Consider the following 9,135-nt stretch of genomic DNA (forward strand, 5'->3'; position numbering starts at 1 on the left):
TGCAAGACCACACACTTGTGTTTTTCTAACGAATCAGAAAGCACTCATTTATTGTGCGGACGAATATATTCACGAGTCGCGGAGTCGTCTTGCTTTTATCACATACCTTCCGTATTTGGGAGAGATCGATACATTTTTTTCATAAACTTTGATATTTTTTGCAAATACCGGGAACTTTTCAGTTCCCCATGACAAGGGGATTCCCATAAAAAGTAGTTCCGGCTAGTAGGTAAATACAACATTCCGTATTGGTCTGAACATTGGTTGTATTACTATAACAAGATTCAACAGGTATGTGATAAACTATGAGATATGGCAGATAGATACTAACAGTGTGAGATTAGACACTAGTTCATATACACAAGCAATGTTAATCTGGTAAATGGCATTAAAAATTAACAAGGCAACACATGGTAATTTCCCTGAATCAGAAAAGTAGGAATTAAGTAGGAATGTCTATGAAGTCATGTATGATGAACTTTTAACTCATTTAAGGTCTTATATGAACATCACAGTAAGATGACAGTAATTCTTAGTGGTATGTGGGGTCTGATATGTACATCACAGTAAGATTACAGTAATTCTTAGTGAGGTGTGGGGTCTGATATGTACGTCACAGTAAGATAACAGTAATTCTTAGTGATGTGTGGAGGTCTGATATGTACGTCACAGTAAGATAACAGTAATTCTTAGTGATGTGTGGAGGTCTGATATGTACGTCACAGTAAGATGACAGTAATTCTTAGTGGTATGTGGGGTCTGATATGAACATCACAGTAAGATGACAGTAATTCTTAGTGGTATGTGGGGTCTGATATGTACTTCACAGCAAGATTACAGTAATTCTTAGTGATGTGTGAGGTCTGATATGTACTTCACAGTAAGATTACAGTAATTCTTAGGGATGTGTGCAGTCTGATATGTACATCACAGTAAGATTACAGTAATTCTTAGTGATTTGTGAGGTCTGATATGTACTTCACAGTAAGATTACAGTAATTCTTAGTGATTTGTGAGGTCTGATATGTACTTCACAGTAAGATTACAGTAATTCTTAGTGATTTGTGAGGTCTGATATGTACTTCACAGTAAGATTACAGTAATTCTTAGTGGTGTGTGGGGTCTGATATGTACGTCACAGTAAGATGACAGTAATTCTTAGTGATGTGTGGGGTCTGAGATGTACGTCACAGTAAGATTACAGTAACTCTTAGTGATGCGTGGGGTCTGATATGTACGTCACAGGAAGATTACAGTAATTCTTAGTGATGTGGGAGGTCTGATATGTACGTCACAGTAAGATAACAGTAATTCTTAGTGATGTGTGGAGGTCTGATATGTACGTCACAGTAAGATGACAGTAATTATTAGTGATGTGTGCGGTCTGATATGTACGTCACAGTAAGATGACAGTAATTATTAGTGATGTGTGCGGTCTGATATGTACGTCACAGTAAGATAACAGTAATTCTTAGTGATGTGTGGAGTCTGATATGTACGTAACAGTAAGATTACAGTAATTCTTAGTGGTTTGTGCAGTCTGATATGTACGTCACAGTAAGATTCCAGTAATTCTTAGTGATGTGTGAGGTCTGATATGTACGTCACTGTAAGATTACAGTAATTCTTAGTGATGTGTGAGGTCTGATATGTACTTCACAGTAAGATTACAGTAATTCTTAGTGAGGTGTGGGGTCTGATATGTACGTCACAGTAAGATAACAGTAATTCTTAGTGATGTGTGGAGTCTGATATGTACGTAACAGTAAGATTACAGTAATTCTTAGTGGTGTGTGGGGTCTGATATGTACGTCACAGTAAGATGACAGTAATTCTTAGTGGTATGTGGGGTCTGATATGAACGTCACAGTAAGATTACAGTAATTCTTCGTGATGTGTGAGGTCTGATATGTACGTCACAGTAAGATAACAGTAATTCTTAGTGATGTGTGGAGTCTGATATGTACGTAACAGTAAGATTACAGTAATTCTTAGTGATGTGGGAGGTCTGATATGTACGTCACAGTAAGATAACAGTAATTCTTAGTGATGTGTGGAGGTCTGATATGTACGTCACAGTAAGATGACAGTAATTATTAGTGATGTGTGCGGTCTGATATGTACGTCACAGTAAGATGACAGTAATTATTAGTGATGTGTGCGGTCTGATATGTACGTCACAGTAAGATAACAGTAATTCTTAGTGATGTGTGGAGTCTGATATGTACGTAACAGTAAGATTACAGTAATTCTTAGTGGTGTGTGGGGTCTGATATGTACGTCGCAGTAAGATTACAGTAATTCTTAGTGGTTTGTGCAGACTGATATGTACGTCACAGTAAGATTACAGTAAATCTTAGTGATGTGTGGGGTCTGATATGTTCGTCACAGTAAGATTACAGTAATTCTTAGGGATGTGTGCAGTCTGATATGTACATCACAGTAAGATTACAGTAATTCTTAGTGGTATGTGCAGTCTGATATGTACTTCACAGTAAGATTACAGTAATTCTTAGGGATGTGTGCAGTCTGATATGTACATCACAGTAAGATTACAGTAATTCTTAGGGATGTGTGCAGTCTGATATGTACATCACAGTAAGATTACAGTAATTCTTAGGGATGTGTGCAGTCTGATATGTACATCACAGTAAGATTACAGTAATTCTTAGTGAGGTGTGGGGTCTGATATGTACGTCACAGTAAGATTACAGTAACTCTTAGTGATGCGTGGGGTCTGATATGTACATCACAGTAAGATGACAGTAATTCTTAGTGATGTGTGGGGTCTGAGATGTACGTCACAGTAAGATTACAGTAACTCTTAGTGATGCGTGGGGTCTGATATGGACGTCACAGTAAGATTACAGTAATTCTTTGTGATGTGTGCAGTCTGATATGTACGTCACAGTAAGATTCCAGTAATTCTTAGTGATGTGTGAGGTCTGATATGTACTTCACAGTAAGATTACAGTAATTCTTAGGGATGTGTGCAGTCTGATATGTACATCACAGTAAGATTACAGTAATTCTTAGTGAGGTGTGGGGTCTGATATGTACGTCACAGTAAGATAACAGTAATTCTTAGTGATGTGTGGAGTCTGATATGTACGTCACAGTAAGATTACAGTAATTCCTAGTGATGTGTGGGGTCTGATATGTACTTCACAGTAAGATTACAGTAATTCTTAGGGATGTGTGCAGTCTGATATGTACATCACAGTAAGATTACAGTAATTCTTAGGGATGTGTGCAGTCTGATATGTACATCACAGTAAGATTACAGTAATTCTTAGTGAGGTGTGGGGTCTGATATGTACGTCACAGTAAGATAACAGTAATTCTTAGTGATGTGTGGAGGTCTGATATGTACGTCACAGTAAGATTCCAGTAATTCTTAGTGATGTGTGAGGTCTGATATGTACGTCACAGTAAGATAACAGTAATTCTTAGTGATGTGTGGAGTCTGATATGTACGTCACAGTAAGATGACAGTAATTCTTAGTGATGTGTGGGGTCTGATATGTACGTCACAGTAAGATTACAGTAATTCTTAGTGATGTGTGAGGTCTGATATGTACGTCACAGTAAGATTACAGTAATTCTTAGTGATGTGTGCTGTCTGATATGTACGTCACAGTAAGATTACAATAATTCTTAGTGATGTGTGGAGTCTGATATGTACGTCACAGTAAGATTACAGTAATTCTTAGTGATGTGTGCTGTCTGATGTGTACATCACAGTAAGATTACAGTAATTCTTAGTGATGTGTGAAACTCTCTTTAAAAGGAGATTATAAGACTATATTGCGGCACATATTCACATCGGTATCATTTCTAGACACAAAAATGAACATGTAACTTAAGAATTTTTTTATGTTTAAGCAATTGTTGTGCAAGTTCATGTCCTATAGATATTGAATGCCATGTCTATCTGTTATTTAAGACGTAGATGATTTCACACCTGCTAATTTTAAGTCACCTGTATTTATATAACATGGGACCTACATGACCCCTACACATTTTGGTACTTTGGGATCTCCTACATTTCTGCTGCTTCAGCTCATTTTAATTTATTTTTCAAAATCACCTTATCAAACTTAAATTATAAAAATACTTCTGATTGTGATAACTTTTAAAAGTTTATGTTTACTGAAATAAATGAAATTGTTTTTTTCTCAGCACATTTTGTCCATCTAATTTAAGCCCTTATTTTGTTGCTGTGAAGTTGGCTAGTAAATGATTGTCAAATATGTTTTAATTATAAAATTGAGGACAATCTAATATCCTGTATCGGTTAAATGTTGTCACTGCTGACACAAGTTTCTTGTCAAGTCCCAAAGGGTGTCGGGTAAGACAGGTTTATAGTTATAGAGGTTAATATCATAGATATAACAGTCATGTTTGAGATCAGTTTGTGTTATTTGAATTAGAACTTCTCTATTTTCAAGAATACAATTATGCATTATTGATATTCTCAAAGTTTTATGGTTTTTTTTAAATAATTGCTGATGTTGTAAAAACTAACATTTCTTAGCAACATTTATAATTTATAAGATTACACTTGGTGTTTGCTAAGAGTTCCCGTTATAAGATTACACTTGGTGTTTGCTAAGAGTTCCCGTTATAAGATTACACTTGGTGTTTGCTAAGAGTTCCCGTTATAAGATTACACTTGGTGTTTGTAAAAAAAAGAAAATTATGCCATAATATTAAAACTGTACTATAATGGGAAATTGTAATTGTAATAAAAGTACTATTGTATACATGTAAGTTATTCCTATAATGTTAAGTTGTTCATTAAAATACTGTTGTAGGAGGCTTCACCCGTTCACAATTAACCAGCAGAACTCGTTGAAACTTTTACATAATAAATAAAAAACCTAAGTCATCTTAAATGAACACAATACCATATAAAACATTGCATTAAAAGTATTATGAAATGCCAAAAAAATATAGCACTGCATATCAATATATTCTGACATATATATATTCACATAATATTTATTTTCTTTTTCTTTAAAATAAAAAATTCTTTGTGAAAAACAAAAACATATACCTAAAACAGAATTTTTATTGTTATTTAAAAGTCTTTTGGTTGCTAAATATAGCTGTAAGTCTGGTTGGTAGTCAATGTGGATTACCTTGGCTGTGATGTTTGTTATCATACATGTATTGCTGTAAGGGGCGTTTGAAGTGGGATGGGGTTGAGAATAACACTGGTAATACAAATGTGTATTTTTCAGGTAAAACCTTATCAAGTTTACTACATGTTCCTAATTATAAAACATGTAGTTAAATTTTCTAATCACACTTAGTGATTTAATGCTTAACTTTTGCTAACATGTGCTAGCCTAGGTTTTGATGCTCCATTGTATAATTGTTTGATCATGTCTATTTTATGTCAGGGGCTCGGATTTATTTTAGAGTGTTCAGATTTATTTGAGGGAGTTGTTACTTTTCTTTTGAGAGCATTCTAATTTATTTAAGGGCATCCTTATTGCAGGCAAAAGATGATTGTAGTATGAATTAAAATATATCATTTTTTAGTATGTGTCCTGTTGTAATTTTAATTGTCTAATGAGTACAACTACTGTCAATCATATATAATGAATGGCTCATCAGTAAGAGAGGGTCTGAAGTGTACAGACAAACTGAGTGTGTATCCATTGTGTTAGGAGGGTCTGTAGTGTACAGACAAACTGAGAGTGTATCCATTGTGTTGGGAGGGTCTGTAGTGTACAGACAAACTGAGAGTGTATCCATTNCTATGTAGTATATATACCTTACATACTGGTCAGTAGATCAGAGACCTAACATGTAGTATATATACATTACATACTGGTCAGTAGATCAGAGACCTAACATGTAGTATATATACATTACATACTGGTCAGTAGATCAGAGACATAACATGTAGTATATATACATTACATACTGGTCAGTAGATCAGAGACATAACATGTAGTATATATACATTACATACTGGTCAGTAGATCAGAGACATAACATGTAGTATATATACATTACATACTGGTCAGTAGATCAGAGACATAACATGTAGTATATATACATTACATACTGGTCAGTAGATCAGAGACATAACATGTAGTATATATACATTACATACTGGTCAGTAGATCAGAGACATAACATGTAGTATATATACATTACATACTGGTCAGTAGATCAGAGACATAACATGTAGTATATATACATTACATACTGGTCAGTAGATCAGAGACATAACATGTAGTATATATACATTACATACTGGTCAGTAGATCAGAGACATAACATGTAGTATATATACATTACATACTGGTCAGTAGATCAGAGACATAACATGTAGTATATATACATTACATACTGGTCAGTAGATCAGAGACATAACATGTAGTATATATACATTACATACTGGTCAGTAGATCAGAGACATAACATGTAGTATATATACATTACATACTGGTCAGTAGATCAGAGACATAACATGTAGTATATATACATTACATACTGGTCAGTAGATCAGAGACATAACATGTAGTATATATACATTACATACTGGTCAGTAGATCAGAGACATAACATGTAGTATATATACATTACATACTGGTCAGTAGATCAGAGACATAACATGTAGTATATATACATTACATACTGGTCAGTAGATCAGAGACATAACATGTAGTATATATACATTACATACTGGTCAGTAGATCAGAGACATAACATGTAGTATATATACATTACATACTGGTCAGTAGATCAGAGACATAACATGTAGTATATATACATTACATACTGGTCAGTAGATCAGAGACATAACATGTAGTATATATACATTACATACTGGTCAGTAGATCAGAGACATAACATGTAGTATATATACATTACATACTGGTCAGTAGATCAGAGACATAACATGTAGTATATATACATTACATACTGGTCAGTAGATCAGAGACATAACATGTAGTATATATACATTACATACTGGTCAGTAGATCAGAGACATAACATGTAGTATATATACATTACATACTGGTCAGTAGATCAGAGACATAACATGTAGTATATATACATTACATACTGGTCAGTAGATCAGAGACATAACATGTAGTATATATACATTACATACTGGTCAGTAGATCAGAGACATAACATGTAGTATATATACATTACATACTGGTCAGTAGATCAGAGACATAACATGTAGTATATATACATTACATACTGGTCAGTAGATCAGAGACATAACATGTAGTATATATACATTACATACTGGTCAGTAGATCAGAGACATAACATGTAGTATATATACATTACATACTGGTCAGTAGATCAGAGACATAACATGTAGTATATATACATTACATACTGGTCAGTAGATCAGAGACATAACATGTAGTATATATACATTACATACTGGTCAGTAGATCAGAGACATAACATGTAGTATATATACATTACATACTGGTCAGTAGATCAGAGACATAACATGTAGTATATATACATTACATACTGGTCAGTAGATCAGAGACATAACATGTAGTATATATACATTACATACTGGTCAGTAGATCAGAGACATAACATGTAGTATATATACATTACATACTGGTCAGTAGATCAGAGACATAACATGTAGTATATATACATTACATACTGGTCAGTAGATCAGAGACATAACATGTAGTATATATACATTACATACTGGTCAGTAGATCAGAGACATAACATGTAGTATATATACATTACATACTGGTCAGTAGATCAGAGACATAACATGTAGTATATATACATTACATACTGGTCAGTAGATCAGAGACATAACATGTAGTATATATACATTACATACTGGTCAGTAGATCAGAGACATAACATGTAGTATATATACATTACATACTGGTCAGTAGATCAGAGACATAACATGTAGTATATATACATTACATACTGGTCAGTAGATCAGAGACATAACATGTAGTATATATACATTACATACTGGTCAGTAGATCAGAGACATAACATGTAGTATATATACATTACATACTGGTCAGTAGATCAGAGACATAATATGTGGTATATATACATTACATACTGGTCAGTAGATCAGAGACATAACATGTAGTATATATACATTACGCACTGGTCAGTAGATGACAAGACATAACATGTAGTATATATACATTACATACTGGTCAGTAGATGAGAGACCTAACATATGGTGTATATATACGTTACATACTGGTCAGTAGATCAGAGACCTAACATATGGTATATATATATATGTTACATACTGGTCAGTAGATCAGAGTTGCAGAAAACCAAAAAACATCACCCCTCTGGTTGGAGATTTCTCTGTCATACCCTCAAGGTAGGGTAAGATTCTATTTGTCTCCTTACAAAAGACAAAAAAGGCAAAAATAAAACGACAGCAAAAGCTTCGCTGTATACAGTACATAAATGAAGTTTAATCAATTTTTAACAAAACAAAAGGCCCAGAGGGCCTGTATCGCTCACCTGGATACCTAAGCAATCATGGCAAACTATTCTCCAAATGAGATCAAGGGAATATGCCAGACCACAAGGCCAATCCTTGTAGCATAGCTATATTAGATTTTTCATGCCCAGCAATTTTATGTATGGTTATGGGGTGGGGATCTCAACTGTTTCCAAGCTTTAACTCAGAAACTAGGTCCCTAGAGTTGTGGCAAGACCCAAGGTTCGATTCTAATATCGTGACTGCATTTGTCTCTTTTTACCAAGCATTTGTATATATAGTTTTGGGGTGGGGAGCTCAACCGTTTCAAAGTTATGACCCAGGGGCCAAGTCTGCAAGGGTGGGGCAGACCCTGGGATTAATTCTAATGTCATGACTGCATTCGTCTCTTTATGCCCAACAATTGTATGTATTAAGTTTTGGGGTGGGGATATCAACCATTTCAAAGTAATGACCCAGGGGTTAAGTCTCCAGGGTGGGGCAGTCCCCAAGGCCAACCTGGAAGCATATGTGCAATCATCTCTTTATACTCAGCAATTGTATATATACGGTTAAAGGGTGGGGCTCTCAACTGTTTCCAAGCTGTGACTAAGAAACTAGGTCCCTAGGGGTTCGGTCAGACCCCAGGGTCTATT

Source organism: Mizuhopecten yessoensis, unplaced genomic scaffold, assembly GCF_002113885.1.
Source record: "Mizuhopecten yessoensis strain PY_sf001 unplaced genomic scaffold, ASM211388v2 scaffold716143, whole genome shotgun sequence".
Lineage (NCBI taxonomy): Eukaryota > Metazoa > Mollusca > Bivalvia > Pectinida > Pectinidae > Mizuhopecten > Mizuhopecten yessoensis.